Below are 12,129 nucleotides of genomic sequence, written 5' to 3'. Positions count from 1 at the left end.
GGTACAGGGTCAGGAGGGGCCGGGATGTCTGCAGTGTAATAATATCACATGTTATGGATGATACATGGTACAGGGTCAGGAGGGGCCGGGATGTCTGCAGTGTAATAATATCACATGTTATGGATGATACATGGTACAGGGTCAGGAGGGGCCGGGATGTCTGCAGTGTAATAATATCACATGTTATGGATGATACATGGTATAGGGTCAGGAGGGGCTGGGACGTCTGCAGTGTAATAATATCACATGTTATGGATGATACATGGTACAGGGTCAGGAGGGGCCGGGATGTCTGCAGTGTAATAATATCACATGTTATGGATGATACATGGTACAGGGTCAGGAGGGGATGGGATGTCTGCAGTGTAATAATATCACATGTTATGGATGATACATGGTACAGGGTCAGGAGGGGCCGGGATGTCTGCAGTGTAATAATATCACATGTTATGGATGATACATGGTACAGGGTCAGGAGGGGCCGGGATGTCTGCAGTGTAATAATATCACATGTTATGGATGATACATGGTACAGGGTCAGGAGGGGCCGGGATGTCTGCAGTGTAATAATATCACATGTTATGGATGATACATGGTATAGGGTCAGGAGGGGCTGGGACGTCTGCAGTGTAATAATATCACATGTTATGGATGATACATGGTACAGGGTCAGGAGGGGCCGGGATGTCTGCAGTGTAATAATATCACATGTTATGGATGATACATGGTACAGGGTCAGGAGGGGATGGGATGTCTGCAGTGTAATAATATCACATGTTATGGATGATACATGGTACAGGGTCAGGAGGGGCCGGGATGTCTGCAGTGTAATAATATCACATGTTATGGATGATACATGGTACAGGGTCAGGAGGGGCCGGGATGTCTGCAGTGTAATAATATCACATGTTATGGATGATACATGGTACAGGGTCAGGAGGGGCCGGGATGTCTGCAGTGTAATAATATCACATGTTATGGATGATACATGGTATAGGGTCAGGAGGGGCTGGGACGTCTGCAGTGTAATAATATCACATGTTATGGATGATACATGGTACAGGGTCAGGAGGGGCCGGGATGTCTGCAGTGTAATAATATCACATGTTATGGATGATACATGGTACAGGGTCAGGAGGGGATGGGATGTCTGCAGTGTAATAATATCACATGTTATGGATAATACATGGTACAGGGTCAGGAGAGGCACACACCCCAGTGCATTTGGAGAAGCTACAATCCTGGAACATAAATCCACAGTTCTGCTGCCACTAAGAACATACATAAAGATATGATTAACCAAAGACATTTGTTACATTTATTTTAGATTATTATGTGTCCTTCCCCCTGCTGTGCCTGTGTATGGAGCCGGGTCTGTGCTCATGAATGTGTGGATGTGATTTGTTCTGCCCTGTCGGATTTATTACTATGGAGATTGCAGTGTTGTATTAATTATGTATATTCTGCAGCACTGAGCGCCCCGAGGGCAGGTTTCGGGGGGGCAGCTTATGATGGCTAGTACCCCTGAGTATCACCCAGTTTTTTTAAGATTGTTTTTAACTCTTTCATATCTGTTTTCCATGGGAAATTGAAATAATAAATTAATTCACTTACATCCTTTATGATCTGTATGTTTTGAGTTTGTATGTTCTCTCCGTGTTCGGTGGGATTCCTCTGGGTCCTCCGGTTTCCTCCCACACTCCAAAACATAATGGTAGGTTGATTAGATTGTGAGCCCCATGGGGACAGGGACTGATGTGACAAGCTCTGTGCAGCGCTGCGAAATCTGTGTGCGCTATATATATAAAGGAATTATTATTATTATTATATTATTATTAAAGCAAATCCTGATATGTAACATTCCAAAGAGTGTTTGTGTAGGATCGGGATCCTGTGGTCCATGATTGGGGTCAGGTCTAGAAGGCAGATTTTTTTTATTATAACTGTGAAGTTAGTAAATGTTTTGTCCACTTCTCCTTTCGTTTCTCTCTCCCCAGAACAACATGACGACTTCTCCTGGATACATAATAATAATAATTCCTTTATTTATATAGTGCACACAGATTACGCAGCGCTGCACAGAACTTGTCACATCAGTCCCTGTCCTCAATGAGGCTCACAATCTAATCATCCTACCAGTGTGTTTTGGAGTGTGGGAGGAAACCAGAGGACCCCGAGGAAACCCACGCAAACACAGAGAGAACATACAAGCAGATATCTTCTGCACCTCATTTTACCGAAACTCTCTCCTCTACCTTTCCCACTTCCTGAGCTCATTAACGCCCCACCTCATCCCAGATTCTTAACTACAAATATATATATATATACATACATACACTCACTGGCCACTTTATTAGGTACACCTGTCCAACTGCTCATTAACACTTAATTTCTAATCAGCCAATCACATGGCGGCAACTCAGTGCATTTAGGCATGTAGACATGGTCAAGACAATCTCCTGCAGTTCAAACCGAGCATCAGTATGGGGAAGAAAGGTGATTTGAGGCCTTTGAACGTGGCATGGTTGTTGGTGCCAGAAGGGCTGGTCTGAGTATTTCAGAAACTGCTGATCTACTGGGATTTTCACGCACAACCATCCCTAGGGTTTACAGAGAATGGTCCGAAAAAGAAAAAACATCCAGTGAGCGGCAGTTCTGTGGGCGGAAATGCCTTGTTGATGCCAGAGGTCAGAGGAGAATGGGCAGACTGGTTCGAGCTGATAGAAAGGCAACAGTGACTCAAATCGCCACCCGTTACAACCAAGGTAGGCAGAAGAGCATCTCTGAACGCACAGTACGTGGAACTTTGAGGCAGATGGGCTACAGCAGCAGAAGACCACACCGGGTGCCACTCCTTTCAGCTAAGAACAGGAAACTGCAGCTACAATTTGCACAAGCTCATCGAAATTGGACAGTAGAAGATTGGAAAAACATTGCCTGGTCTGATGAGTCTCGATTTCTGCTGCGACATTCGGATGGTAGGGTCAGAATTTGGCGTCAACAACATGAAAGCATGGATCCATCCTGCCTTGTATAACGGTTCAGGCTGGTGGTGGTGGTGTCATGGTGTGGGGAATATTTTCTTGGCACTCTTTGGGCCCCTTGGTACAACGCCACAGCCTACCTGAGTATTGTTGCTGACCATGTCCATCCCTTTATGACCACAATGTACCCTGTAACATCTGATGGCTACTTTCAGCAGGATAATGCGCCATGTCATAAAGCTGGAATCATCTCAGACTGGTTTCTTGAACATGACAATGAGGTCACTGGACACAAATGGCTCCACAGTCACCAGATCTCAATCCAATAGAGCATCTTTGGGATGTGGTGGAACGGGAGATTCGCATCATGGATGTGCAGCCGACAAATCTGCGGCAACTGTGTGATGCCATCATGTCACTATGGAGCAAAATCTCTGAGGAGCTTCCAGCACCTTGTTGTATCTATGCCACGAAGAATTGAGGCAGTTCTGAAGGCAAAAGGGGGTCCAACCCGTTACTAGCATGGTGTACCTAATAAAGTGGCCGGTGAGTGTAATATATATATATACACACACTTGTATACCTAAAATTAGTAGCACAGAGATAGATCCCCTGCTGAGTCTGGGCCTGTGCAGTCGGGGCCCGGTGCACAGAGCGGTGGAGGCTCTGGTTTTCTATAGGATAGGACGCCAGAAGGATCATTATTATTAATAGAAGTAGTTTACATAGGACTGCCGGTTTACATAGGACTTTGCTGCTTTACTTATAGTCCCCAGGAGTAGATAGCGCAGGGGGTTCTGCTATATCTCTTCACTCCCCCAGGGCTGTAATTCATCCTCGGAGTCATGTAGATGAGTCCTGTATAATATACACAGACAGCGATATATAACCTCTGCGCCTCATGGATGTGTTGTCTCCATGCACAGGACTGCGCTATAAACCAGATTCCCAGATCTGTCAATCTCGTCTCAAATCCAGTCTCTAGCTGTTCTGTACTAGATGCAGGACTATTTATACAGAGTGTTTGGTCTGGGATCTGTATTCATATAAGGGTTCTGGTCCCAGGTTTGTACCTGGTTAGGTGTAAGGTCTGGGGTTTCTCTTGATTAGCAGGGGCGTAACTTGAGGGGGTGCAGAGGTTGGGGTCGCACCTGGGCCCAAGAGGTTTAGGGGGCCCTTATGGTGTCACTTTCCCATATGAGAAGACTATTACTATAAACCATAGATTATAGTCGGGGGCCCGGCGCAGACTTTGCACAGGGGCCCATCAGCTTCTAGTTACGCCACTGTTGATTAGATATTCTATATGTGATTTTAGGAGTGTGGTCTTGGGTCTGTATTTGTTTTAGGGTCTCATTGGGTCTATTTCTTTAGGGTGTTCTGTTTGGGGCCTATATTTAGATCAATTTATATTCAAGTCTTGGGTCTGCACTCGTTTAGGACGTGTCATCTGGGGTCTGTACTTGTTTAAGGGTCAGATATTAATTCTGTATGTGTTCTGGGTTCTGGTCTGGTTTCTGCTATTGTTAAGTTTTCTGGTTATTGCCTGATGTCTGTATTTATTTAGGAACCTAGTCAGGGGCCTGTACCTAGTGGTATGGACTGGGGTCTGTAATTGTTTTGTGGGTGTGGGGTAGGGTAGGAATTGTCACGGAGTGTCCAGTCTGGGGTCCGATGTGTCATCTGCGGTCTGTATTTGTTTAGGGGGTCTGGGGGTCTGTATTTGTTTACTGAGTCCGGTCTGGTATCTGTATTTGTGTACTGGGTCTGGGGTTTGTTATTGTGTACTGGATCTGGTCTGGGGTCTATATTTCAGTAGGGGGTGTACTCTGATATCAGTATTTATGTAGGGGGTCTGGGGTCAGTATTTGTGCACTGGGTCTGATGTGGGGTCTATATTTGAGTAGGGGGTCTGCTCTGATCTGAGTATTTATGTAGGGGGTCTGGGGTCAGTATTTGTGTACTGGGTCTGATGTGGGGTCTATATTTGAGTAGGGGGTCTGCTCTGATATGAGTATTTATGTAGGGGGTCTGGGAGGTCTGTATTTGTGTAGGGGGGGGGCTGTATTTGTTTAGGGGTCTCTGCGTAGGGGTCTGGTCTGAGGTCTGTATTTGTGTAGGGGATGTGGTCCGGAGGGGGGGGTCTGCTGTGGGATCTGTATTTGTTTTGATCATCTGTACTTATTTTTGGGTGTGATATGGGGAGTCCTACAGAAGTAACACTACACTATTATCATGGTGTCTAGATCTAGTAGTAGCGGTGGTCATGATAACTCTTGCCACATTTGTACACACAACTGACTCCTCCGCCTTAGGTTTGAGGTCATCTCCTTTATAAAGAGAAGATTGTACAATAACAATTTACTCATCAACATTGCAGCTCTGGGTGTGATTAGAGTACATGATGTAGTTGCAGGTCAGTAAAAGCTGAGTGAGCAAAGTCATCAGGAACTCAGCATCACATGAGGCTCAAACTAGAAATCCTGGGGGTCACCAGTGGCCCTGAGGCCGGTCAGAGCCTCGGCTGAACTCGGCAGTGACTTCTGGAGACAATCGGACGCCATCGCCTTGTGTAATCTATTTTATGGGAATAACAAGGTTTTTGTACAGTGATGTCACCGCTGCTCCATCCCCGGGGCCATAAAAGCGATGTTGTATCGTGGCTTGTTGCACTTTATTGGACTGCGGGTCCTGCTGTGACATGGGAGAAGAGACCCACGTTGTGTGCAGCCCTCCATCCGCGGCTCAGGTTTCCTGCCATGTGTTATAAGGGATGGGACTGGAAAGCGATCCTTCATCCCTCCGGTCTGCGGGGCCCACACATATATATTTGTGGATGTTACAAATTCTTCCAATATCTTGCACAGGAGGAGGGGGCCCCGGACTGCGGAGAAGATGCTGAGGACGGCTGCTTCTTGTAAGGAGCAAGTTCTGCAATGTGCATCTGTTTAAAGGAACATATGGAAAGATGACTTATAGAAGACGTATTTATAGAAACACCTTGTGATTCCCCCCGCACCGCCCCGATACCTTGGAGGGTGTGGATCATTGACAAACCTCTAACATTGGTCACCAATCATAGGGTGCAAATACTTTATACCCTAATGGAAGCTGCTCTGCCCATGGTCCGGCTTAAAAACCTCCTACCGTTTTGTGCACGCAGCTCCTACGCAGACCTGGCGCTTACACAGTAAGGCTGTATTCACACTGCCGCAAGGGGGGTGTATATATACGGCCGATATATGTCCCCCATAGATGGCAATGGGCGCATGGCACACGCGCTGCACCATACCGCTCCGTACCCCCTCCGCGCTGCCGTTGCCCGGTAGGGTACGGCGGGCAACGGCAGTGTCAATATAGCCTTATACATCCCCAACAGGACAAGTGAAGTGGGTTTTAACAAGACCACTCGGTGGTCTAGAGCAGTGATTTTCAACCTTTTTTGAGCCGCGGCACACTTTTTATACTTAGAAAATCCTGGGGCACACCACCAACTAAAATAGCACAAAATGACACTAAAACAGTCATAAAAGGCCTCCCTTTACTAATAAAAAACCCCTTGCGGCCTCCCTTTTCTAATTAAGAGCCCCTAGCGGCCTCCCTTTACTAATTAAGAGCCCCTAGCGGCCTCCCTTTACTAATTAAGAGCCCCTAGCGGCCTCCCTTTACTAATTAAGAGCCCCTGGCGGCCTCCCTTTACTAATAAAAAGGCCCTTTACTAATAAAAGGTCCCTAGCTGCCTCCCTTTACTAATAAAAAGTCCCTAGCGGCCTCCCTTTACTAATAAAAAGTCCCTAGCGGCCTCCCTTTAATAATAAAAAGCCCCTAGCTGCCTCCCTTTACTAATAAAATGCCCCTAGCTGCCTCCCTTTAATAATAAAAAGCCCCTAGCGGCCTCACTTTACTAATAAAATGCCCCTAGCTGCCTCCCTTGACTAATAAAAAGCCCCTAGCGGCCTCTCTTTACTAATAAAAAGCCCCTGGCGGCCTCCCTTTACTAATAAAAAGCCCCTGGCTGCCTCCCTTTACTAATAAAATGCCCCTAGCTGCCTCCCTTTACTAATAAAATGCCCCTAGCTGCCTCCCTTTACTAATAAAATGCCCCTAGCTGCCTCCCTTTACTAATAAAATGCCCCTAGCTGCCTCCCTTTACTAATAAAATGCCCCTAGCTGCCTCCCTTTACTAATAAAAAGCCCCTGGCGGCCTCCCTTTACTAATAAAAAGCCCCTAGCTGCCTCCCTTTACTAATAAAAAGGCCCTAGCTGCCTCCCTTTACTAATAAAAAGGCCCTAGCTGCCTCCCTTGACTAATAAAAAGCCCCTAGCGGCCTCCCTTTACTAATAAAAAGCCCCTGGCGGCCTCCCTTTACTAATAAAAAGCCCCTGGCTGCCTCCCTTTACTAATAAAATGCCCCTAGCTGCCTCCCTTTACTAATAAAATGCCCCTAGCTGCCTCCCTTTACTAATAAAATGCCCCTAGCTGCCTCCCTTTACTAATAAAAAGCCCCTGGCGGCCTCCCTTTACTAATAAAAAGCCCCTAGCTGCCTCCCTTTACTAATAAAAAGGCCCTAGCTGCCTCCCTTTACTAATAAAAAGGCCCTAGCTGCCTCCCTTTACTAATAAAAAGCCCCTAGCTGCCTCCCTTTACTAATAAAAAGCCCCTAGCTGCCTCCCTTGACTAATAAAAAGCCCCTGGCGGCCTCCCTTTACTAATAAAAAGGCCCTGGCGGCCTCCATTTACTAATAAAAACCTCTAGCGGCCTCCATTTACTAATTAAAAGACCCTAGCGGTCTCCCTTTACAAATTAAGAGCCCCTAGCGGCCTCCCTTTACAAATTAAGAGCCCGTAGCGGCCTTCCTTTACAAATTAAGAGCCCGTAGCGGCCTCTCTTTACTAGTTAAAAGGCCCTAGAGCCCCCCCTTTACTAATTAAAAGGCCCTAGAGACCCCCCTTTACTAATTAAAAGGCCCTAGAAGCCCCCCTTTACTAATTAAAAGGCCCTAGAGGCCCCCCTTTACTAATTAAAAGGCCCTAGAGGCCCCCCTTTACTAATTAAAAGGCCCTAGAGGCCTCCCTTTACTAATTAAAAGGCCCTAGAAGCCCCCCTTTACTAATTAAAAGGCCCTAGAGACCCCCCTTTACTAATTAAAAGGCCCTAGAAGCCCCCCTTTACTAATTAAAAGGCCCTAGAGGCCCCCCTTTACTAATTAAAAGGCCCTAGAGGCCCCCCTTTACTAATTAAAAGGCCCTAGAGGCCTCCCTTTACTAATTAAAAGGCCCTAGAAGCCCCCCTTTACTAATTAAAAGGCCCTAGAGACCCCCCTTTACTAATTAAAAGGCCCTAGAGACCCCCCTTTACTAATTAAAAGGCCCTAGAGACCCCCCTTTACTAATTAAAAGGCCCTAAAGGCCTCCCTTAACAAATAAAAAGCCCCAGCCTACCTTTACTAATAAAAAAAAACCCTAGCTACCTTCCCTATACAAATAATAACCCTATATACTTACCCTTGATGTCTTCTTCCACGTACCTTCACTCCTAATGGCGATCCGCTCACCTTCTGTAGCTCCTGCACCGCGCGCCTCTGGTCACGTGACTTACGCGACCTGACGTCAGGTCGCGTCAGTCACGTGACATGGGCCGCGCGGTACAGGAGCTACAGAAGACGGGCGGATCGCCGGCGCGGGGCATGGAGGTAAGTATGGGCGCAGAAATACGGGGGCGCGGCGGCAGCTCGACACCGGGGATCTTTCCCCCGCGGCACACTCAACCTTGTGTCGCGGCACACTAGTGTGCCGCGGCACACAGGTTGAAAATCACTGGTCTAGAGTAATGAAATGTTAAATTGTAAATTCAGGGACATTGATGGGGTCAATGTTACAGAATGATCTGGAGTTCAGCATTGATTGTGATTCTCTAGGTCACATTGTATCAGTAATGGGGCAAATTTACCTACATTCCCCCAGTTCACCGAAAGTGCATTGTCTGGTGATAACACACTGTGCCGCAATTCACTAAGATTGTGCGCCCGAGTTCACCTTCTTCTTCCTGGTGCATGTAAGTGCTTGGTCTTGTGAAACAATTTGAATGTTAAATCCTGCGCTCAGTCCGAATCAATTGGATCATCCGATGGCCCGCCCCCCGATTTCTGTCGCATGGAAGCAGTGCAGCCACACCAAAATCCGATCGCGTGCGACACAATCTCAGCACAGACACCTGTTAAATACTTGCCCAAATTAACTATTAGAGATGTCATTAAAGTGAATCTGTCACCAGGAATGTAATTATTAGCTGCTGACAGGTTTGCGAATCCTATGCTATGCTGATTTTAAAAATGCCCTTGTCATCATTTCAGTAATTTATAAAACTTTTTTTTACATTACCTGACTCCCTGCCAGTAATGTGTGGTGAGTCCCAGCGGGGCAATCTGATGAAGATATAAAGCCATGAAAGATCCTCCAGGGTGACAGATGCTGGTGAGGATACAAGTGAATGGGTGCAATACCAATCACATCCACTATACAATGTTTGGAGCTGTGCTAAATAAGCTTTCTTCAGTGATTGAATTCTGCCATCTCATCAAACATCAGATCCATTGGGGTGCTAGGTGCTCCCACCAATCTAATATTGATCAATTAAACTAATGGCAAACTATAAAGATAGTCCTGGACAACCCCTTTAAATCACATTTTCATAATAGATTGTGGACAGGAGACATTGTGTACTTTAGTAACTCAGTTATCTATAAAAAGTGTAACCATGCACACCCTTATTTTCCATGGGCACCCTTGGGTGGTGCTTACACCGGGGTCACGTATAGTCACTATGTATTGGTCTTCCACACACTGACATCACACATTGACCACAGTGTGTATACAGCAGCGAGTAGTCACAGCCTCCACCTTATATTACACTGCCATATCCTTCCAGTTATACAATCTTTACTTGCTGTAGGCACATTTGGCATTCAGGAGTCTGGGAAAGCTGGGTGAGAAGCACTATAGCCACAATTACAATGTTCCCTCTACTTTTCATCTCCCTACTTCACCATTCACCTGTGCAGCTCGTGTGATACAATGAAGTCAATCTGTTCATGCAACTACAACTCCCAGCATGATGTAACCTCTTAGGAAACCACAGATCCCAGCAAGCCCAGATGCTCTTCCAGCTATTACACAGCCGCCCTGCGTCTTATGTCTTGATATGTGTCTAGCAATATAGCTGATGACTGATGCTGCAGAAGTACTACAACTCCCAGCATACTCCAGAAACATATTTGGTGTCATCAGGGTGTCACATGGTTACCGCGTGGAATGCGGATCCCCTCCCCCGCAGGTTTTATCTGCAGCTACAGATAGGAATCTTTACATGAAGCTATAAAAAAAATGCAGAAGCAAGTGAAACCACAACAGGTCGCAAGAAACGATATCAGGAAGTCGAATTCTGCATAAAGGGCTGGGTCCCCCGAGCGGAAAAATGGTATTTATAACAAGATGTTGTTGTGGTCACAACCGAAAAACCATTGGTCCGTGTAGGAAATCTGGACTCAGAATCTCAGAATGTGGGGCTGAAGGGTTCTGACTGGGTCCAGGGACGTGAGCGGGGGGAGCAGGATGGAAAAGGGTGGGGGTACATAGAGGATGGTTGGCCACATCCAGGCAATGGTCAAAAATAGCAAAGCTGCATTGTTCACCAATGAAATACTGACATATACTGTACATCTAAGAGACAATAACTTACTTTACATCTAAAGAGATACTTCATACATATAAGAGATACTGCCAAACTGTACATCTAAGAGAAACTAACATACATCTAAGAGATACTAACAGACATTACTGCCACATTGCACACCTAAGAATTACTGCCATACTCTACATCTAATAGATACTGCCACACTGCACACCTAAGAAATATTGTCATGCTCTACATCTAATAGATAGTGCCACACTGCACACCTAAGAGATACTAACATACATCTAAGAGACTGCCAAACTGTACATCTAAGACAGTCCTCTATACTGTACATCCAAGAGGTACTACTTTACTCTACATCTACTAGGTACTACCATAATTTACACCTAGACAATGCCGCTACACGCGTATAGTAAAAGACACTACCATTCTCTGCATCTGTATACTGCAACACTGCACACCTAAGAATTACTGCCATACTCTACATCTAATAGATACTGCCACATCGCACACATAAGAAGTACTGCCATACTCTGCATCTAATAGTGCCACACTGCACACCTAGGAATAACTGTGCCATACTCTTCATCTAATACGTAATGCTACACTGCACACCTAGGAAGTACTGTCATATTCTGCTCTACCATTGGACAGGACCTAATTAGCTGGGAGTGGCTTTATCTTTAAGTACCCGGCGTTGTCACGCCACGCACAGTTAGCCCGAACCCCTGATGAAGCCAGTTTACTGGTGAAACATGTTGGAGGGCTAAAATCTGCATGTTTTAACTAGCAATGTGTGTGTGTGTCCATTGAGCGAGACAGCTGAATTCACACATATAGTTGGCTCGATATAGGGTGGCTGAGGGGTTCCTTCCCCCAGGGAAGTTAGTCAATATCTAACTTTAATACAGGATCAGGAGTATAAGGAACAATCACAACTATAACTACCGCAATACCACAGCGGTCCCACGCCGGGGATCATGGTGGCAGCCCTAAATAGGGCAAATTTGCCCAGAGAATTTCCATAGTAATAACATTGCAAAGTGTACAACAATGTGACTTACTGGATATCTCATGTGAGGGTTATAGAGTGTGACTGATATATGACAACCACTTGTGTCTATCAATATCTCTAGTCCTTATAGACTATTGTCATCCCTTACACCTACTCCCTGGCTATTTAGTCATCGCCATCCAACAATCACTGTGACTGTCATACCCTATAAGCCAGCTGATCTTGTTCGGTGGCATCGCCATACACTGTGTTTTTAAGCACATTCCCCTTTGAGCACCTAGTGGCTTAGCCACCCCATTTTTATGATACAGGCAGTCCCCGGGTTACATACAAGATAGGGTCTGTAGGTTTGTTCTTAACTTGAATTTGTATGTAAGTCGGAACTGTATATTTTATCATTGTAATACCAGCCAGAACTTTTTTTGGTCTCGGTGA

The 12,129-nt window shown here is 45.8% G+C and overlaps 1 long non-coding RNA gene across 1 annotated transcript in view; it reads left to right on the top strand.

Moving 5' to 3' along the window:
- Positions 1-12,129, top strand: part of LOC140106014 (uncharacterized) — a 340,407-nt gene that overhangs the window by 160,389 nt on the left and 167,889 nt on the right. The gene's annotated exons all lie outside the window — the stretch shown is intronic.

This window comes from Engystomops pustulosus, chromosome 11 (assembly GCF_040894005.1).
Source record: "Engystomops pustulosus chromosome 11, aEngPut4.maternal, whole genome shotgun sequence".
Lineage (NCBI taxonomy): Eukaryota > Metazoa > Chordata > Amphibia > Anura > Leptodactylidae > Engystomops > Engystomops pustulosus.
Note: the sequence above shows the minus strand (reverse complement) of the source record. Positions and strands in the feature narration are given on the sequence as shown.